At 41.5% G+C, this 22,076-nt stretch overlaps 1 long non-coding RNA gene across 1 annotated transcript in view; it reads right to left on the bottom strand.

Moving 5' to 3' along the window:
- Nucleotides 1–5,483: 5,483 nt before the first annotated feature.
- LOC134159228 (uncharacterized) overlaps nucleotides 5,484–22,076 on the bottom strand; it is a 137,849-nt gene continuing 121,256 nt past the window's right edge. Inside the window, exon 3 of the long non-coding RNA XR_009963078.1 lies at nucleotides 5,484–6,208. This is a non-coding gene — a long non-coding RNA (uncharacterized LOC134159228). The remainder of the gene's footprint in view (nucleotides 6,209–22,076) is intronic.

The raw sequence follows: 22,076 nt of genomic DNA, 5'->3' as shown, positions 1-22,076 counted from the left end.
ATGCACACACAGGAGGCTCAGTTTCAGTCTTTCTCCCCCAGCATACTCTGAGGCATAAGGGGCATAAGCTTTTATGCTCAAGGGATGGATTCAGTGTGTGCTGACGGGTTGTCATGATCCACACATGCAGGCACACTCATGCACTATCAGCACAGATATCGACCTAGACTGAAGAGGCGGAGCTGTGCATGTTGTGAGATGTTGTGACTCATGGAGACTGTCTCTCACAAATGCAAACATAAGCAGAGAGGACAAGTACAGACCTGGAGCACTCTGCACCATACAGTAGGGACTGTGGTAAGGTACAAGGTTTTCCTTCTCATACCTTTCCGCTGCAAAGGTTATATTTTCTCCTTTCATCTAGAAGAGGATTTTTGGTCAAATTCTGTGCCCAAAGTAAGCCTAGAGGTTTCTTTGAAATGAATATAATAATAAATTTCAGTTTTACACAGGTATCACCAGGATCAGGATTTGGCCTTGTATACACATCCAAAATTAAGACTGCCCGTATGTGCCTATAAAGGCTCCTGCAAAAGCATCACTGATAATGCAAATCTCTAGTGCGACTAGCACTAGGCCATTATGATATCTGCAGCCTGTAAAATAGCTCCTCTGTCACCTTCCATCTGGACATGAAGCCAGAGGATTATCTGGGAAAATTCTTAAGGCCATGCCTTCACTGTGTGATGGTTATCTCCAGTCGCTACAGTCCCTAGATGCTCCTGAGGGCTTTAAAAGGCATACACAGAAAAACCTCAAAAACTTCTTGCTTAGTTTACAAAATCTGTCAGCTTGCTGCTAGAGACCCAGGTTTTTCAATGACTTCTCTCCCTCAGGAGCACAGGATAACAGAGCACCGCTAAAACATAACTCCACTAGACAACTGTTTTTGTGAGCATGGACTGCCGTGCTCAGAGGAAACAGACAGCCAGAAAACCTTGGGCTGACATAGCCAACATCTAGCTACTATCCCCAAGGCAACCCAGGGTAGAAAAAGAAATCCCCTCAGGGCAAATGCAGGCAAGAAAAATTCTTTCTTGCTCCTATTTCCCCGTTCCTCCCTCTTTGAATGCAGTTGGTTCACGTAGAAAACAGTCTGTGCTTTCTCACAAAAATGTTTGCACGCAGATCAATATGCTTAATGTTTTTCTGCACAGAAGGGCAGGGACTCCACTTCCTCCCAGAAGAGGTCACAGTAGGCAATGCAACAGCTACATCTGCCTCGCAGCCAAGATCAAGGGCTGGAAGCACACTGTACATCCTTAACCTGTGAATGTGTCCCAAGAGATCTGGCACTAAGCAGATGGCAAGCAAAGCTATCCAGAGCCTGAGGCAGTACAGTTTGATTAACTACGCATACCTTTGTGAAAGGATTAGGAGGACTCTATCATTATGATGTTTGAATCCTAATTGAAACCCAGTCCTTCCCGCACACGCTGTGCTGGTCTGGGATTTAGGAGGAGAGATGGGTGAGTATTTGCAACAAGGGGGTTTACAGCTCCAAAGACTCATGTTTACATCATCACACATCAGACCAGCAAACATCACGGGATTGTACAAGACTGATGAACACAGTGGGGATTAGAGTTAGAATTTCGATCATCTATGCAAAACCCATTCAGAAATCTGTTTGCTGTATGCAAGTGTCAACAAAAACTCATGAAATTTCATCTCAGCATCAATTTGCAAAATAGGAAAAATGCTTTGTGAACACCAATGTAGTCCTGCATATACAGCTGCCAACAGCTGCCCTCTAGGGTGATTCACGTAATCCACTATGCTTCCCTCAGCAAAATGTCATTTATCATGAAGGTTATTATCAACGTATGAGCTGAGAATGAATCCCTAAGAAGGTCTATTATCCTTAACCCTGCAGCACAGAGACCTGTTTCAGGTATTCTTCTCTGGGTACTTAACTCAGCTACACACCAAGGGGATCTACAGTCAAGGGGGTAGTAAGCAGTTCAGATTACCAGACTTCCATGCCATATGCTGTCCATGGTTATTACTTCTGTCTATGTGATCCTGCAGCTAAAGACCACAAATCGTGGTGCTAGAAACTGTTCATGCCCACTCAAATACATAGCTATAGCATAGCCTCTTCCTCAAAGGAATGAGTCTCAGAGAAAAGTTAATGTCAGCAGGTAAAGACAGATGGGGACCATGAGATGATGAGGCAATCTTGACTGGTGCTATAGAGTCTGAATGTACCAACAGCTTAACTACTGTTAACCAGCTAATTACAGATGCTAAAGAGGCAACACCCCTTCAGCTGATTCTTCAGAACCGCCTGGACACACCACACACATGACTGCAAAACAGAGCTCCAGCTTAATGCCTAAGGACAATGGCAGTACAAGGGGATGTGTTTTAGCTCATGCATTTGCTTATGTTCTTCCTGAATGCATCTGCCTGACATTTGAGATCATTTGAGTACCAAAGTTTGCCAGTGAAAAGAGCTGAAGACTGCAGCATTTACTTCTCTCTGTAAGGACAAAGGGAGGATCAAGTCCAAGCTGTTTCTCCTAAAACCGTGGATCAATTGAGCAACTCTGATGATGTCACTATCCCTGGCACTGGGACCTAATTCAAAATTACCTCAAATCTAAAAGATTGATTTTCTCCATCAGTATTTAATGTGTCTTTCTTTCCCCCTCAGAGGAAAAGAAAGAAAAAAAAAGGGGGGGGGGGGGAGAGAGAGAAGGATTCAACTGGTTCAGATTCAACTGCAATTTGGCATTCATTTGCATTTTTAAATTAGTTAAGCTATGGACCGTTGCAAAGCAATGACAGAGAATTTTTGTAATAATTAGTCTGCTGGGAGTGTAGAAATGGCTACACAGGCAGGTTGTTCTGAAAGAGGAAGCAATACCCAAATGCTCAAACTGGGATTTGCACAGGCAAATTTACCCTCACTCATATGGGGCCAGATCCAGCTCACCAGACACAGATAGCTGCAGTTCAGACAACTTCATCTGCACTAGACACTGACTACAGTCAGTGGAGAGAAAGGAATGTTTTTAGACTATGATTCATTTTATGCTAAAGTAAAAATCTAATCAGATCAGATGATTAGATACCTGAAGTGAGATGAGATCAATCTCACACAGTTGTTTTTCAGTATAATCTTAGTTTCTGCAGTCTCTTCATTCTGTTAATCTCTCCTCAGTGGGCTCCACACATCTTACCCCCTTCTCCCTTCCTTCTGCAGTTCCTACCATGATTCTCATAGTGCCTGTAATAAGATGTATCTCTCTCCTAACTCCAGTGGAAAGTCGTCATTTGCTCACATCTCACAGTAAATGCCCAGGAGAGGAGGAAGTGGGGGGTCAGAGTGGGGACATGATAAAAGGCCCCCAACTTTGCCATAGGGACCTACCTTCCCTCAGCTCATTTAGAGGGATACACAAGCACTTCACTTTACACTGTAAGTTGCTGCATATTCAGCAATCTGACTTGAGCTCACCTATTTCGTAATGCATCTCATGTTTGTTGTTTGAGATGGGTGATTATCATGTCTCCTTCCTTGGATGGAAGAACACGGCATCACTAATGCTCACTTTGTTCAGTAATGGGAAGAGATCGCTCGTGACTAAGCATGACTTTAGAAATATTGCACACTCAAAAATCTTGAAAACAACTGTCCATCGCCCATTAGATTCTTTCCTGCATCATTTTGTGCTTTGCTTGCCCTGCTCCAAAAGATGGCATCTGTTTCTCAGTGTGACTGCCACTTTTTGCTTAAGTTATCCCTCTATGGATCCCTGAAGCACAAGGAACCTTCAGTGAATTTCCTGAAAATCTTTCACCTGATCTGAAACTTCAACCCTAAGTACATTTGTGCTTATCCAGTTCATCACTGCTTTGTCCAAAACTGTTAATACATTCTCTTCCAGAGAAACAAGTCATTTCCAGCAACTTGCCATCTGGAATCAGCCAACACAACATATCTGGCATGGTGATGTAATATTGTAATATTCTCAGTACAGACAAAAATTGAAATGATAAGGGCAGTGAAAGCTTTCTCTGACCCCTACATGGGCCAAAATACTTCTGATATTTCATTACAAATAGCATTTGGATCTGCCCATATTCATCAGAGATAATGAAAACGGAAGCCAAAATCACCAAATACATAAAAACTAAACATGACATCACTAATTACATACCTATTAACCCCTATAGGATCAACAATTCAAAGGACGTATGCACTCAACTGCTGTCTGAATCTATGCTACAGAAAATTGTATACACTATCCAGGGTAATTATTAAGAACAACAGGCTTAAGGCTATGCTGGGGAATGGTTTGTTTTCTCTCCAGCATTGTATGGGACTGCAGAGCATCAACGTTTTACAGACACTTAATCCATAATGGTGTGTCATGGGTTAGGTAAAAACCAGCAGCTTTTTTAGAAAGTTTTAATTCTTCTCTCCTTCCAAAGAGGTCCCTCTGACTTGTCACTATGACTTGGAAATCATCTACCTGCATCAAATGCATTAACTCCATGACCACAAAATAAAGACCTCATTATTCTGACAACAAAGTGAGTACAACTGGATTTCCCTGAAGGAACCCAAACCTTCATGGTTTTATTACCATGTCACTCTGAGTTTTCATAGGTATTATTCACAGAGGTACATTTTGTTTCAACATGGACTTAAGTGACTTGATCTAAGCTATCTTTGAGAACAGAAGGGCAGGAAGAACACGAAAGCTAAAATAAATAAATGGCTATATTTATATTATGCATACCAAGACCAAAATGTTCACAGTTCCACATCTGTTAGTAACTTGTGCAACTTTTGGGACTGGCATTTCTGAGTGTGTTTATCCTTTCGAAGTTTCTGATATGTTGTCACGAGTCTGCCTCATTCACATAAGTGGGTCTCAGCTGTGACAACTAGCACTGCCCTAGAAAGTTCAAGTTTGTTGCAAGCTTACCTGTCATTTTGTCACTATCAGAGGTCCAAACTGAGGCGCAAGTAAGCACTTCATAGGATCTGTCCATTTTCCCTCTGGATATCCTTGATTTCTTCCTCTGTCAGAGAACAGTTGTGGTGTAGGCTCTGGAAAGGTTTTTTTAGCTTGTAGTATACAGCTGCACATGGAGCAAACCTTCCGTGTGTCCTGCTGAAATCTGAATAGAATTCTTCTCAACTGAGCTTAGGCAGCTGACCGATGGCTCAGTTTCTATTGTATCGCTTCGTATGTTTGTCTGTGTACATAGGAGTGGATCCATTCCAGCTGTTTATTCCTTAGTCTTTTCACAAAAGCATTACCTTGGAAAGGACCCTATTTTCAGACAGAACCAAGCTGACCCAGATCCAGACTGAGGAGCTATCAGAAAACATCCACAGCCCTATGAACATAGACTCCAAGCTGATAGGGTCTTCCCTGTAAGACAACAGGTTGTGTAGAGATAACAGTGAAAAGGAGACAGAAAAGGACAGAAAATCTCCCTCACCAGATGTGTGCTGAGGACAGATCTGTATTATAACCTCCTTTCCAAAAGACTGAATTTTAAGAAAACTTTTTTGAAGCACATCTCTGACATCCAAAGGCTGCCAAAGTAGTTACATGCAATATTTCTTTGTCAAGATCTCCTTTTGTTCCAAGTGTGCTGCTGCAGACACACAGGCAGAATGCTGTGTTGCAAGAGGTGCAGAAGGGGCTGATTCCCAGTGCCCTCTGACATGTCTTTAGACCTTCACTCGCTGAGGCAGTCACCCATAATTACCTTTGCTGGATATTTCCATGTGTGTAGCCAGCAGTTCAGATACCCTGTCTCATGAAGGACTTTTCCATAAAAATAGATCTTGTAAAACTTATACGTGTAGACAACCCTCACTGAGATAGAGCATGCCTCTCTATTTTACAAAATAAAGGTTTAAGTATTCATTCTCCTGAGCCTCCCCAGTGTTATCTGCATTATTTGTGATTGTCTTGGAAACCCAGCTCACCCTGAGGCCAGCTATTAACATCTTTCAGCATAACAAAATCTTTTATTGTCCCACTATTTCACATGCATCCTTGTCAAGACAGGCAGATGAATGAGTTACCAGGGGGTAAGTTTGGGTATAAATTTACAAGGCCTCTACTCCATCATAATTGTCTGTATTCATATTCGCATTCTTCATGCTCATCCAGACAGTACTTGGAAGTGATTTGTCCTCAGGAAAAAAGGGGTTGGTTGCTCTGCATCTGCTCTATAGAAACAAAAAAAAACGAATGTCCTGGGGCTTCTTGTGGAGAAACTGACATCCCGCAAGGTCACCCACTAACTTTTCCTGCACAACTTGTTCTTCCTTCTTTCACCTGCATCAGGCCTATTCCACATCATTAAAAAATGCTTAGCAAAAATATGAAGCCAGCTATTTAGTTTGAAAGACAATTTTCATCTAAGTAGCTGAAGCATTTCAATTGGAAGGAAACATTAGCAGGGAGAAAATACTGAATGGGGTTTTCTACACTAAAATTCTTGACACTCTGCATATATGAGCAACCATCCATAAAGGACATGCAGTTTACATTACCAGAAGACTCTTCTCCAAGCCAGCTATAATATTTCTCCAGAATCACAAACCAAGAACATTTGACTATCTGCATTTTGCCATGTGCCTCCAAGCTTTTGTTAGCATGACTATGATGGCTAGAGGGTAAGATCTGCTCACATTCCCAGCTGACAGCCAGGCCAGCAAAATCTCATTGATCATACATGATCTCTGATTCTTTTTGTTACTTAATGGATTGACAAAGAATCCCTTAATGGCTCCAATGACTGTTGTGTTTTTAATGAAGCAGCAAATAATTGAAAACACTAAATACTCATTATAATTAGTAAATGGCAATACAATAATAGGCAGGCAAATATTAAAAGAACTTATCACCCAGCTGAGGGAAGCCAAATATAATAAAGATCATCTTCAGAGAAATGCACCATGAAGAGCATTCATCTCTGTAAATGTGTTCAATGCACCCTTCTAACCTGTGGTGCTAATTCACCTGGAATGAGAACAAAGCTAAATAAGTTCCCCAAGTACAGCTTGTGCACACATTTAACTTACTTAGTGTTTATCTGTTATATGAGTGCACACTGACATTAGTCATCTTCAGGTCATGTCAGTAGCACTGCTTATTTCATTCTTTCTGACTACTTACCCATTCCACCAATGCTGAATGCCATATGGTGTCCTAATTATTGCAGTGCTGCTTGTATTATGTTAAATAATCAAAATGTGAGGAGAGAAGCAACAAGGAGAGTCAGGCATTCTGAGGAAAAGGCTTGTTCAATGTACATCACTTAATGCAAACAACTCCAGCATGCCAAGAGCCACATCCAGGAAATGAAAAAAGCTGGGCATGAGTATACCAAAACCTGGTACTTATATATGCCTGGGGTTTTACATCACCACTGGGATTGGATTTTGTTTCTCTTCTTGCTTCTATTCCCCTATGGCTAGAGAAGATGACTGTAGCTTATAGGAGTAGAAAAACATAATGTTATTCAAGACTCTGACACTGCTATTCTAATTTGCAAAAAAGGAGAAGGAGCAGATTCAAGGATGATACAAAACCCTAGGGCTGGATTCCCTTTCTGGCTTATATTGAAATAAATAACCTGCAGGAGTGGAAAAGTCTATATTAACAAGAGAATCAAAATGCACTAATTTGCATTGCTAAAGTGGTGCAAGACTTTGGAGGCATAATCATAAAACTGGTTCCCCCTGATTTTCCTCTTTTCTACTCATTAACTGCCTTGGTCAAATTCTCTTCCTTGTTCTGATTTAACTGATAAAAAATGACTTAGCTAAAGACTTTAGAGTAACTCTGGGTTTGCACCATTGTAAAAGATAGCAGGTTTCACTCTAAAAGCTAATATGCCTTGTTCAGAATGGTGCTGGAATTGTTGATGTTCCAGGACAGACTGGACTAGCAACTTCAAGAGGAACCTACTGTGGCTTACTGAGAATCACATCAGTTCTGGGGAATCCTGGGCTGAACATGCTCAGAGAGTAGAAAATATTATGGAGGAAGATTAAGCATGCTCATCCTGTTCTTATTCTTCACAAAGTGTCAGCTTATGGTCCCTGCTGGAGACCCATTACCAGTGCTGTCAAACTAAAGGCTCAAGGATATCGCTTCATCAATGGTTAATAATTTGCAGACCCAGCTCTACCATGAACATCATCTACACATCACAAGTCTGATGAGAAGACAAATGGTGAAGATTATTTACTAGGAAGGAACTGTCTGCCTTCTTGCTAATGCCCTCAGCAGTAGAAAGAAACAAAACATTACAAAAATGACAGACCTGGCCTTTGACAGAATGATTCTCAAGGTTTTTCCACAAACCAGACATTTTACAAGACAAGACAGAAAGAATCCCAGTGTGCCAAGTTCAGACATTTTATGGTGGAATGAGGATGTGTTCCTGCAGGAGTAAAATATCTAATAGACCCATAACCTGTAAGAGCAACAAGAGAGAGTAAGATTCCCACTGTAATTGGCTTATAAATCATTCCTGTGATACCAGGGCCTAGCAATTTATTTGTGGAATTTGAGTGCTTATTCAGAGAAAATACAGTGGTTTAGCTATGTTTAAACACCTTGGATGGTGCTTGGAGAGGGATAATGACAATTGTGCACAGTGATTTATTTCCCCATTTTACTTGGATTGTAAAGGTGTGAAGACAAAGCTTTGAAAAAGCAGTCTTTCCTGTGACCAACATGCTCTGTGCAAGTGCTGTCCTTCCTGGCCCCAGCTTTGTGCAGAGCTGGATTTCCACACAGAACACAGGTGATAAGCAGTCACCTTCTTCCTCCCCATGATGTCTGTCATAACAAGCTAGCTTTGAACTGCTCTTTGAAGATCATTTTACCAACAGAAGTTTATCAGGGTCAGTGCCCACACAGGGAGCCCATACAATAACATGTTCGCTCACACATGTATATACAGTTTCTCAGGCTATGTACCCTACCTGTCCCTTACGTTCATAACTCCTGTACATCAAATGAATGTTAGCACATGAATTTAGCCGCACAGTGGACACAAGGCATCATCAGGACCAGGTGAGATGGTTACTCTTTAGTGCCCCTGCTTGTGAAGCTCAGCCTTCACTCCCTAGCCAAAGGAGCAGAAATGGCTTCTCAGTGCAGCTTCTGGAGATAGTCTTCAAAATTAGCAGCCTTCACAGAACCATGGAATGAGATAAAGGCCAGACCCGAACTGAGAGTGAGGTCAATAATCACATTTGAAAATATTTTATGGCATTTTTTTCTGAGCAGAGGCATAGCAGATAGGAAAAAAAAAATAGAATAAAATTATACTCCCATCCTCCATGGAAGAAATAGGAGTCACCTGCCAACCCTTTCCCACAAGCAAGCAGCCAGGACAGAGAGCATGGCTGGCAATTTCCTTTTCCTGACACTTATTTCCATATTCATCCTTCCAAAAGAAAAAGCAGAGCTATCACTGGATTTCTGCAGCTGTTCATGTCTCACTCTGTGCCAAAACAGTGACCTCAGTGACAGCAGACAGAAAACAATAGGGTAATATCCTGTGCCATGGATTTACAAGTACGAACCATCTTCTATGGCTAGCTTTTCGTTAGCAGAATTGCACAAAGAGAATAGCTGAGGTTCAGGCAGTGCCATGTGCATATCCAAAGCAGACAGAGTGACCTAGCTACTTTAATCATAATGAGAGATGCTTCTAACGTACAATGAGGCACTGTTAAAAAGGAAAAAGAGGGAAAGGTAAAATTTTGCACCATGCTGCTCTTCAAAGCTATCAAAGGAAATCTGGAAACACTGGGCTCTGATTGCAAATTTGGTCATGGAAACATGGGGGGGGGGCGGGAGGGGGGTATGAAAGAAAAAGAAACAAGAGCTAAAGCTATATATCCCTTCGCTTTCCAAAAGTACAAAGTAGCCATGCAAAGAGATTCAAAAGAGCAATGGCCCTAGCCCCAGTGCTAGAGCCCCAGCATGACCATTCAACTGAACAGACAGACAAATAAAGACATTTCACTGCAAATGTGCCTTCTCCAGACAGAAGTCCCAGTGAAGGGGAGATTCCTTACATAATGACTGCAAGACCAGAAGACAAGATCAGAAGATATTTTATAGCATACATGCACACTCCTGCCCCAATACTTTAGCACATATCTTTCATCTCTTCTAAAGCTGTAAGCAGAGTAATGCCTGCAGTTGCCACACTACTGCGGAATACATCACCATGCTTGAAAAGCATTGAGGAGTATCTCTGATTTAAAACATATTTTATTCTCTTCTAAAGTCATCTAGTGTCTTCATTTACATTTTATCTCAACAGCCATGAAAGTATTTGAATAGACGCTCATGGAAATTAACATTTTCTGTTTAGTTATGTCCAACATGCAGTTCCTAAAACCTCCTATATCTTTACCAAAGATGGGTTTCACTGGGTCTTCTTGTTTCATGATATGGTGTGTATCATGAAATGAACCTTCACTTCCAGCCCAAAGAATTTCAGCTAGCTTAATGGAAAGAGACAGGGGTAACCCAGCACAATGATCATCATACCCTGCCACTGCCTTCTACTCCGCATGTAGCACATGGAGCTGGTTTTATTTTTAAAATCATCTATTTGGTTCATCTCCTGGACATGTAGGAGACCATCAGCTGGTCCCTGTAGTGTAAAGACCACTTAAATGAGAATGAGATATTGTTCTTAGCCTGTTAGCTACACCTGAGTAAGCAAAGGCAGGAAGGCCCTGGGGAACATCCTTAAAAAGGAACTTAAGCTGAAATTCTCAAGCGTGTGCTCAGTAAGTAAGGCACCTCATGAGCATCAATTTTATATGATCTGGAGAAAGGTTTTTGATTTTCAGACACTGGTGCAAAGTTAATCTCTGCAGCCTAAGCTTTGATCTGAATTAAGATCATTGAAAACTGATGAGTACGAGGATGTATATGATCTGATTAATCACAACTGGTTATTTTTTGTTGCCCAGTTTTGACAATGCTGCCTAGAACTGTATTTTTAAAGCACATAATCTTGATGGTGTATCTCTTCTGATTAGCCTTTCAAAAGAATTATCATGCAAGTTGGAGCTGCAACATCTCTGCTGAAGTATTCTAGTAACATAATAGGTCATATATATAAATATATAATTTCCCCAAGTGAAACAAGTCCAGCTATTTAGGGTAGGTCAGAGCATCAAGTTTTACTATCAAAGAGATCCTGTTTAAATGCAACAGCAATCTGTAATTTCAATTTGCAAAACAACAAGAGAAATATGCACAACATGGCTCGCTGACGAAGCAGAATTTTGGCAGAGTAGGACATTGTTAAAAGGTTTACCCTGGGGGCACCAGCTGTTTTCTGAAGTACTGCTAAATGACAAGAAGATACACTTACACAGAATACAAGGAAAGGCCAAGAATAAAACGTGGAAACATTTTACTTGTAAGTAACAGCGCAAAAGCAAGAAGTCTGTGAGTCCACAGGTAGGATACTGATGATAGAGAGGTTCACCATCATATACACCACTCAGTCAAGAAGGTAGGAGAGTACGAGACAGCAGCTATTTTATCCTTTATCAATATGCAACAACCAAAGGTGCTGATGTTCAGAATTTATCTTTTATCCATTATTTCCTATGACTTTTCCCCCTGATACTGCAAACAGCAGCTGCTTTTTTTGCAGCATTGTGAATGATGTTTAATACTTAGATTAAATGAGAGCTGCAGGCAGAGAAGTATTAAATGCAGAGATCATGCTGTTTTAACAGACTGCTGGCCTTTGTTCGAAGTAAGCTATCAAACTTACACCCAACAAAATCCATCAGGAAAACAGCAGCTTTGCCAGCAGCTGTTACAAAGAAGATAGAGAATAATTTTAAATCAAGGCCAATAAGTTATATTAGGATTAGACAAATTCACAGACAGTGGAACCACCGGTGGCTATGAAAAACAAGAGCAACTACTCACAATATCTTTAACCAGAAAGGAAGGGTGAGCAGAAAGCAAGCCACTTGGACTTCTTTTTTCACTTGGCCTTCAAAGTGTAGCTTTTGTGGAAAGGAGGCAGCAGAAAAGCAAAGCGTTACAGTAGCTTAGCTATGAGCAGTAAGTTGGACTCTCTTCTCCCACATCCCCCAAATCTGTGGTGGTGATGCAGTGAAAGGCATGCCATCCTAGACCTGAGAGCAAGGAAACAGCAACTCAATAGGCAATGGGAAAAAAGATGTACAAGGGAAGCAGAAGACAGGGAGCAGCGATGACCTGCCAAAAGAAGCAGAGCATCACTTGTCTGAATGTGCTTTTGGTCTGATACCATTTGTGAGTTCTGTTCACATCAGCCAGGTCTCCAGGGGAGACAATTCCCCACACATTAGCAAATTACTCCAGTTTTCAGTTGTGACTAATGCCTGATAGAATGCTGTAAGGGAGAAAAAACATGAATGCAATCTGGACAATTAAGCACTGAAGAGAGTAGGGAAAACAAACAGTCTCTGAACCTGCGGGTGTCAACACAAACCCAAAAGACTGATAAGCTTGTTTGCTTAATGTGGGGCTGTGGCATGGTGAGCACAGAGAATGGGAGTGATTCCTACAGTGGCTGCTTGCAGGTCAATTGGTGGCACATCACCTCAAACATTATACATGAAGGTAGAGACACAGGGGTTCCAGCACTTGGACTGTTTCCTCATTTTTTATCTGTGATGGCAGCCACGTGGGAAGAGCCAATTACTTTTCTGCCAGTGATTGCAGCATATCCTGTGAAATTCTGTATCACTTCAGGACCTCATCCCAAGGACTCCAAAAGCCAGGCCAAAGAGCCCGAGGCTGAACACACAGGAAAACCCCTGTGCACTGAGTCACAGAAAGAGGCTACTGCCGTATGGACCTATCTCAAGGGCTGGAAAAACCCCAACCTATTTTATTCTCTAAGTTTATTCACTTGAGCACAGTTCAGCCCACAGTACTGTGCAGAGAAGCACATCAGAAGAACTGCTGCAGTAGACCTGAGCATCAGTGCCAGCAGTCACAGGGACTGATTCAAAACACCAGCTTTGAGACCTGCTGTTACAAGGTACAGCTCTGGGGCTGAAACAAGAGAGACTTTAGAGAGCATCTTCTTGCTGTTCCTGAAGAAATGAAGTGTTACTGCCCGCTGAGACTCTCTCTGTGTTCTGCTGTTCAAGTACAATTATTACTCCACCCTCAGCAGTGTTTCTGTGCTTGTCTCTGATAAGACCGAGGGTTTCTTCTCCTGCTGTATCTGATCTTGCACTGCCACACAACCCACAGGAACTGATCCTGCCAGGCCTCAATGGGCCATATAGCACAGACCAGAGCTATAAAGAGACAGTGCATTTCCCACCTCAGAGCAAAAGGAAAGCCTGAAAAGAAGAGATACTGCCAGGTTTTCTCTACACTGATTCTTTTCACACTTTTTAGCTCAAAGCTCCATAAATACCTGCAGGGTCAAAACACGCTTTTCAGGAGTTGGAGTAGTGACCTGGATAAGTGACACAGCCAATACAAAGTCCTTTCTTTGGAGGGAATTGCCCCCAGTATATCTATTGCTCACTCAGTATTTCTCCTTCAAGCAAAACCTGCCAGAACTACTTCCAATTCATTTTTTTTTCCCTTCCTCCTATCCTCTTGATTTTGTGTGTTGTCCCAGGCTCCCCTCTCAGAGGTGTCTCCCTGGGGAAATTCATGTCCCTTGTACTTTTTACTCTGTGAGCATAATAGAACATTATCTGCATAATTTATCTTTCACTACATGTTGTCTTGCTTCTGGCTAAGTGTTTTTCCAAAATAAATATATATATGCTCATCGTGTACATTGAGAAAAGACCCAACAAGCCTGTCTTATGTGAGAACTCTATAATACCCAAAACCTGTATCACCAAGAAGACAGTAGTTCAGTCCTTTAGGTCAAAAGCAACTCTAAAACCGATCTTCCTCCTGCCTCCCTCTGTATTTTTCAATGGTCCATTCTTTCTGTAGATCTAATGAAGGCACCACTGCCTGCTTCTCCAAGGTTGAATCCAGATAGAATTTGGATTTGAAAAGCAACCCACAAAACAAGGGAATTCAATGAGATAAGACAAACAACCCTCAGCCTTTCATGCCTTTTGTCACACCTCTGAATGTCAGGGTATGAAATGATAGCAGATGTATGGAACTGTAAGGGTGGGAGCATTGGTCATGTACTAACTAGTATGACCATAAAATCCAGACAACATGTGACAGAGATGTTGCCTCTGTATATGCTCTATGTACATGCCCTCAAGAAGCACAACTGCCAGTACTGCCAGCTAGTCATATTGCAGCTTACAGTATGCAGGGGAGCTGACAAAGCATTTGACCATGTCTTGAAGTTAAATGCGCTGAGGCTGTCGTGGTCCAGTCAACAGAGTCTTCAGTCAGCTTCTCTTACATTCTCTTAAGCAGAAGACAGCAAGAGCTTTGCTGATGTTGTTGGGATTTCCAGGTATTTATAGCTATGGGCAAGAAAATTTGAGAGAAAACCATAGCAAAACAGATTCTTTTGTATTGCAGCCTGAGGTTAACATCCCTTCCAAACCAAACCACTCCATGATTCTATGGCCAGTAATGGGAAGAAGTTGTCCCTCTGCTATATCAGCACAGAGATAACTTTGCTAGCCTGGGTTTCCTTCAAAGCACATGAAAGTATCTCCAAAAGGAAGTTCAATAGGAAAAGGTGAGAAAAGTAGTCAGCTGGCTCCCATTTGCTCAGCTGGAAGCACATATCCAATACCAGCCATCTCGTTGACTCTTAGGGGACAAAAATACCACAAATCCACCTCCAAACACTCTAATTTCAAAGTCAAGATCTGTGAGGCTAGGTAATTATAGTGCAACTCTGATTCTTTGGGAGCAGCTATCAGCGCCTACTCAAATGTCAACACTCAAAGCAAAGGCTGATGTAAGTGTGGCCACCTTATTAGCTGTCCCAGAGACCTAATGATGTGAAGAAAGAACCTGAGTTTTATTAAAACTTAATAACATCATCTCAAAGACATCAATCAAGTCTAAATTGCAACAAGAAGAAAATAACTTTCCATTCATTTCTTAGTTAAAATCATCTTTGTACAAGTATATGGTGAGACGGGAATATGAGTTGTAACTGAAGGTAACTGACTTCTCACCCTCAGCCTGTGCAAGTAAAACCTTAATCTTATCCAATTTTGGGCACTGGACCTCAAAAAAGAGAAGTGGAACAATCGCAGATATGCCAGAGTAGCGATATGTGAAATGTCAAAGATCAAAGCTCATCAACTATAATGGAGCAATGAGGGAGCTGGTTGTTCAGACAAAGAAGAGAAAAATGATGGAGAGAGCATAACAGCCATCAATTGCTTAAAGACTGTTGGAAAGAGAAAGGAAATAATCTGTTTGCCATGACCAGGATTGCTTAAGTGGCAGCAAAAGCTATGAGGTTTAGACATCAGGAAAAGCTTCCTAGCAGTGAGGAAAGTAGGGGACTGGAGTGGATTTGCCTGTGGCATGACAGAGTCTCACTGTTGGAAGCTTTTAAAGAACATCCATCACAAATTACACCTATAGATAGCTGATCCTTGCTAAAGGGGGAGGAAAATGGGTAAAGAAACCTCTTAAAGCCCTTTCTCTCCTGTTTTTTCTCTGATCCTATAAAGCTACTAAAGAGACCCCAGCCCACTCAAAATCCCAAGGACGTAGTCAAAGGCAGCTATAACAAAGTCTCCTGCACTGAAACTTCAGAGTCCTTATAAACTTCTCAACAAACCAGAGGGTTGCCTAGAATAGCCGGCAGTGTGTTATCCCAAGGCAGCAAGTGAACCTCTGATATTTTACATGATATTTAAAAAATGGACCAGCTTCCAGTAATGTTAGTTTCACTGATACCTCCAAAAGTACGTGCATGGTGAAGGTTAGGTGTGTCCTTGCTGAACCAGAATCTAACTACAGCACTATGTCCTGGGCCACTGAAATACACTCCTCTACCCATGAAAAACTCTGCAGAAATTTCTATATCCTGATGTAGCTTCATAATCTAATACAAGGGAACGGTCCTGCCATTATCAGATAAGGCACTAAATGAGAAAGACAACATTCCCAAGGTCTGGTGCCTGTGGCCCTTTGATTACTGCTGTATAAATATGTTATTGTTTGTCAGACTGATCTTTCTCAGTCTGTTTCTTCGTATCAGTGGCAGAGATAGGAGCTCTCTGGGGTCTCTGAATGTGATTACTTTCCTTTCTGTGTGGGGGAAGAGATTTCCTTTCATTCAAGAGTGCTGCTGTCTGCAGCCTTAATTTAGTCACTTTTATCTATATTATAAGGAATGTAGACACTACTGTTGTGCCAAGCCTATCTTCAGAGTGAACTTCTTGAAACTTCATGCTGCCACCTGCAAAGTGCAAACAAGTTTTGCTTTATCTTCTTCCAGAAGACAGGAGGTCCCTATAGAGTACTCCCCAAGGTTTCTTTGACCAGTCACTATGTTGGTTCCACCACTTACACTGGCATAAGCATTTTTCTACTTTGCAATGGTGCTTAGGACCTGAAAGCCAATCTGCAGTCATGTCAGGGTTACAGAAACATATGATTATATTCCCTTGCAAGGGAATATAAAATATAATATAAATATAAAATATAAAATATTTTATATAAAAAATATAAATATAAAAGCTTTTCCCTTGCTTGATAGGGAAATTATCCACAGCCTTGACATTCAATGTACCTTATTTTTCTTTCAAGTTTCTTTGGAACTTGCCCTATAAGAAGCCAGGACCTGCCACACACCCTGAAGTGCTCGTGAGACCTCTGCCATGGAAGAGGGACAGCTGGTGATCCAGGTTTCACCATCCAGTACATGAAAGGGAATATTGCACAAGGAAGTACCAGGAAGCCAGTGGCTCTAAATATTTACATAACTGTGTGCTTACCCCCAAGATAAATTCAACAGATTTTATTTAAGGTCACAGACTTGTCACAGTAATATCGGAATGAAATCTCCTTTTTACTCCATTAAAAGCCTCAGGCAAGAGAGATCAAGTTTAAGTGTAACATCATCTGTTTCAAACAGTGTACAGTAATACTGAATTAGCTGGAGAAGTATTTATTTAATGCATTTTTTTTTTCTGTGGTGTTATCAGATTGGAGACCCAAAAACCGAAATCCTACTTTTCACAGTACTGTGTACATATTGGTTAATACAGATTTTGCTCTGGAAGGAAAAACACATTGAGATACACTAGATGGTAAAAGTATATATTATTGTGTGCAAAGCAGTAAGGGGGGAAAGAGGCAGAATGAGAGAGAGAGAAAAGAGGAGAAATAAGATTATATATCCAAGGACACTCAGAAAACGTATGTCACAGCAGGGAACTGAATTCACATCTGTTCTGCTCCAGCTCAGCACCTTTTCTACAAGCAGCTTTCCTCAACGCACTTCATTTCCTTTTTCTCCTGAAGAGAGAAAAGAAGAAACGAGAAAAGGAAATACTGCATGGACTTTAACCCCACTATAGAGTATTTTTCACCATGTCCAGGTAGTTAAGCTTAGTCTTCAATAATGTATGACAGAAAGTAATGCAGTTTAAACCAGAAGAGGCAGACAGCACGGTAGGAGATGTAGAGGTGAATGCTGAAGCGCGCAAGCCAAAGTAGAAAAAAGTCTGTGAGCCATAATAACAGCTTTTCTTAACAGAACCTAACTAGGTTAGAGTGACCTCTAAGAGGAGCCAGAATTTTAACAGCCAAATTCTAATGTGAAGGATTATGGATATTTCTATATAAATTGCCCTTGTTTTACATAGACCGTTTTGCTGAGCACAATGTTAATTTTGCAGGTCCACTGGAGCAGCAGCTTATAAAAAGATAATCAGAAAATGATGCCTTTAGTAGCTGGCAGATACTTTGGCTAAGAGGGACGATAAACTATTTACATGAAGATATTAATGCATGAAGGTTGCACCCACGTTTTAGCAGCACTGCTCTGAATGGGTAGGGGAAGGTGGCAATAGGTGGGAAAGGACTTCTCCACTCTAATTTTTACCCAACCCATAGCTATAGCTAAGAGAAGACTTTTCTTCTTTAGCTGCATGTTCTTCTCTGAATTTCCTTTCTTGCATAATTCTGAATTCCCACCAAAGATGAAACCTGAAGTGAAATCCATTGTGCTCATGGAGAAGGAAATGGGAAATTGAAGAGGGCAACATATTCTGGGAATGTAAACCTAATTGCATGGGAGTGGCTGGAACAGAGATTGCTCATAACCCCTCATGTTTCCAACCCCTGAATCTATGGAATTCTCTATCTCTGTGTTTCATCCAGGCTCAGTAAAGGTGCTGAAGGTAAAGGGAGAAAGTAAAGGGATATCAGCATCATGAGGTTCAAGCCAAAGTTGAGGACTACCCCAAGCCCGTGTCAGGACATGCACAGTCTCCAGCTGTGCCTAGGCCAGTCTTGCATTGAGGGGTGCACCCACTTCATAAAGGACAGCAGATGGGATAGAAAATTTGAGTCTGAAAGCAATCAGTGACTTCTCAAAGCACCACCCTCAAAAACTGTGCAGCTGTATCTCAACAGACTTAGGATTCAGGCTGCACCAGCTGTGGCACAGGGGTGGCTGAGCAAGCAGGGCAGATGCTTGACCAAGCATGTGAAGACAGAGGAAGGAAGAGGTAATCATTGTGCCTGGTGGGGTACATGTGCCCCTGACTCTCTGGACCAAGTGGTTACAAGCTCCAAGGTCACCCAGCCACAAACTTTCTCCTTGACTGGTCAGCTCCACTTGGCCTAATTTCAGATATTAATGAGCCAAAATATGTATATTTAAGACCATCTATTTTCTTCTCTTTATACTTGTCTCTCATTAGCTCCTTTTAAACGTGAGACAAGTGACTTCTTTTCAAAAAGAAGACAGTACTCTTTTCAAAAAGAAGCAGTACCATGGTAACCACACATAGATTTACCTGCCCGAAATGATAGAGCTCAATTCAGTGACTCACAACAAGGTAATGTTAGCTCAGGTACAATCCCTCAGAACCCCACCTGGCCACAGTCATAAATTGCTGCTTCCATTATAACTTTGCCAATACCATTTCCATGCTTGCTGCACACTAACTTTATTGTAGTATAATGCACATTTCACAGGAGCGCAGCAGTAATGACAGAATGGGGTCAGGAAGCTAGAAAAGCCACATATTTTTTTCATCCTAGGGGTTGCAAAAGGAGGTAGAAAAGGGCAAAGACACCAAAGTCTCAGCTCTAGGCTGCTGTTGCAACTGAGAGAAGAGCAAGAAAGACAGAAAAGGGCTGTGCTCACTCATCCACTTTAAGTGTAGGAAAGTTTTTGAGAGATATTTCCCACTGGTCATTCACTTATTACGTATCAAGGGCAGAGCTGTCCCCATTTTATTGCACTCTGTCAATCAGAGCTGGGCTAATCATTGCTGCTGAGAATGGAGACTGCTGGTTGCAAATCCATCTTTTCAAAAGTCCCTCGTGTTGCTTATACACATCACTGCCCTGACTCGAGCTATTTCTGGTGACTTTGGGAAAGCTGTCTAAAGGATACAGTGGAAAAAAGACAGGTACATATGACAAAGGAACCAAAGACAACTGTGCTATGTCCTGAGCTTGAGTTAAGGTATCTAGAAACAACCTTGGCTCTGATCTCCTTAGCACAACTTTAGTACAAGTGCTGGGGCAGAGATTGGCAGGCCAAAGAGATCACCCAGTGCCACACAGCCCTAAGAGGACACAGCAGATTGGGTTGGAAGCAGTGCACCCATCCTTACCTCCCCCTGAAGTGAAGTTCACAGCAAGGTCTCACCACCACAGCTATTGAGAGAGATCTGGGTGTAAATATTAAATATGGAATTTTTCAGGCTGCTAGGAAGCAAGGCTGGTGACGTCTTGGAAAATGTTGGGTCTGGAGCAGCCATCTCATATCATCTATCTTCCAAGGAGCAATGTCCAAGGAGAGTGTGAGGCCATGATCCTCCCATCCTGAGTTTTCCAGGCAAGGAATAAATGTGCAGATTTATGTTTCCAAAGAAATAAGAGATTAGCTTCTTCAAGGGGAACAGGCACACCTTAGGGTTTAATTCACAAGAAGATAATTGCACAGAGGTTGGTATTTGTGCTAGTCACTTGAGGGAGACAAAGAGCCACATTGTTTGCCTCGATTTCCTATGGTCAGCCTTCAAGGTAGAAGAGAACCATGAAGCCTAATGGTGAGCACAAGGTCTGGGGAAAACTATTAGCTTCTGGAATCAAAAGAATGAGTAATGAAATGGAAAAGTCTACAGGAAAATAGAGAATTAAACAGGACTTGAAATATCTCATGAGGCACTTCAGAAAGACTACCAAATATGAGAAAGCTGGTCAGCACAGCTTCAGAAAATGTTTGTTGTAGACAATGCCAATGGTTGGGATAGCTTGCCTGAAAGGACCTATACTCACTAACATTTGATGAGTGGAAGAAGGCCTGAAAACACAAAGGTCATTTCAATCAGCTCAGCATGCTCAAAGTCTCTGATGCATCTGCTCAAACCAGCTGTGGTATTTAAACATCTGCTCCAGAGTCAAAATATTGGAAACAGAAAATACCAATGTGCTGTGCTCTAGAGAAACCACAAGTAATTTCCTTGGTAAGTACTGTGATCAGGTCTGTGTCATAAACCCAAGAGGAAATGGTAAAAACCAAACACAGTTTCAAAAAGGACTGTAAGGATAATAGAGATTTTTCTCCATGGAGAAAAGCTACAGAGATGATGCCTATTGAATAGAAATCAGAAAGATGAATGAGATGATACAGCACAGGCATGCTCACAGACATTAAATACCATATTTGGCACTTCTGCTTTTCTACTGACATTTAAGAAAGTCGTCTGGGACAATCCGCACAATTAAAACAGAAATTGCTAAGACCACCTACAAAGAAAACACTTTTAAGTGTTAAAGCAAAAATAACCACTGGAACTCTGCTGTGTGATACAACTGAAACAACCAACTATAGCCTTCTGTAACCGCCAAAGAATATTAAATACGTGGCATACAATGTGATTTCTAGCATGAGAGATAATGGAACATTTTTATTTTATTGGCTCTTATTGCCTTTTTTGGATCAAGTTTCCTTCCTCTCTTCATGAATATGAAACTTAGTTTGCTAACTGAGCCGCAAAACAGACATTTGTGGAGTGTTTAATCTGAAGGAGCCCAGCCACCTCTCAGCTCAGAGTCTTCCTGTGGAAACACCACTGACACTCAGGACTATGGAGGGATCCTCTCTTGCCATTGACCCACATCACCATCTGAATTAGCTGACCAACACCCAGAACGCTGTGAATACTCCCAGAAAAAAAAGCAAATGCATTAGAGGAACTTCATTCAGCCATTAAATTGGGGCGTATTTACCTCTTTCTTAGGGGTCACAAATTAGCTAATTTACCATAAACCTCTAGGGATTCTACAGTATTGAGGCAGAGGTAGGTAAATATTTCAGCTCTCTGTAGAAATCTCTGGTCTCTTTATCATTGCAGTTTCAAAGCTCTTAACTGCTAAACCAAAAATAGTTTAGCAGTTCAATAGAGCCAGGCAGTCACTGTATCCATGCTGGAGTGGGCATGTGTGTGTTAGCTGCATCACTGACCATAATAATGTCCTTAGGTATAAGTGCAGTATTCATGTGCTCTTCCAGCTGGCATTTTAGGGTAAATTCTACACTGATAAAAGTACAACTGAAATATCAGGGCAGAATCCACCTCAGTCTAATCCACTGAACCTGAAGAAACATTGTGGAAGTCCTTCTTACACTATGGATTAGAGCTGGGTGAAACCGAACTGTACATCAACAGGTTAGCACCCAATTGCACTGTCCACTCTGCTACTACAGGCAGTCAGTCCTTGAAATGATGACAAATTGCCTTGGAAACGCTCTGATGCACCTGGATGACTTTAGAATTTTAAAGGCCTGGAGGATTCCCTTTACAACTGAAATGGGAAACACATTTTTACAAAAACCAGTCATGCTACTTTTCTTTTGTTTTCATCACTGAGAAT

The sequence above is a fragment of the Pezoporus occidentalis genome, unplaced genomic scaffold (genome assembly GCF_034315485.1).
Source record: "Pezoporus occidentalis ecotype Australia unplaced genomic scaffold, CSIRO_AGI_Poc_V1 ctg142, whole genome shotgun sequence".
Classification (NCBI taxonomy): domain Eukaryota; kingdom Metazoa; phylum Chordata; class Aves; order Psittaciformes; family Psittacidae; genus Pezoporus; species Pezoporus occidentalis.
The sequence above is the reverse complement of the archived record's forward strand: the minus strand, read 5'-3'. Positions and strand labels throughout refer to the sequence as shown.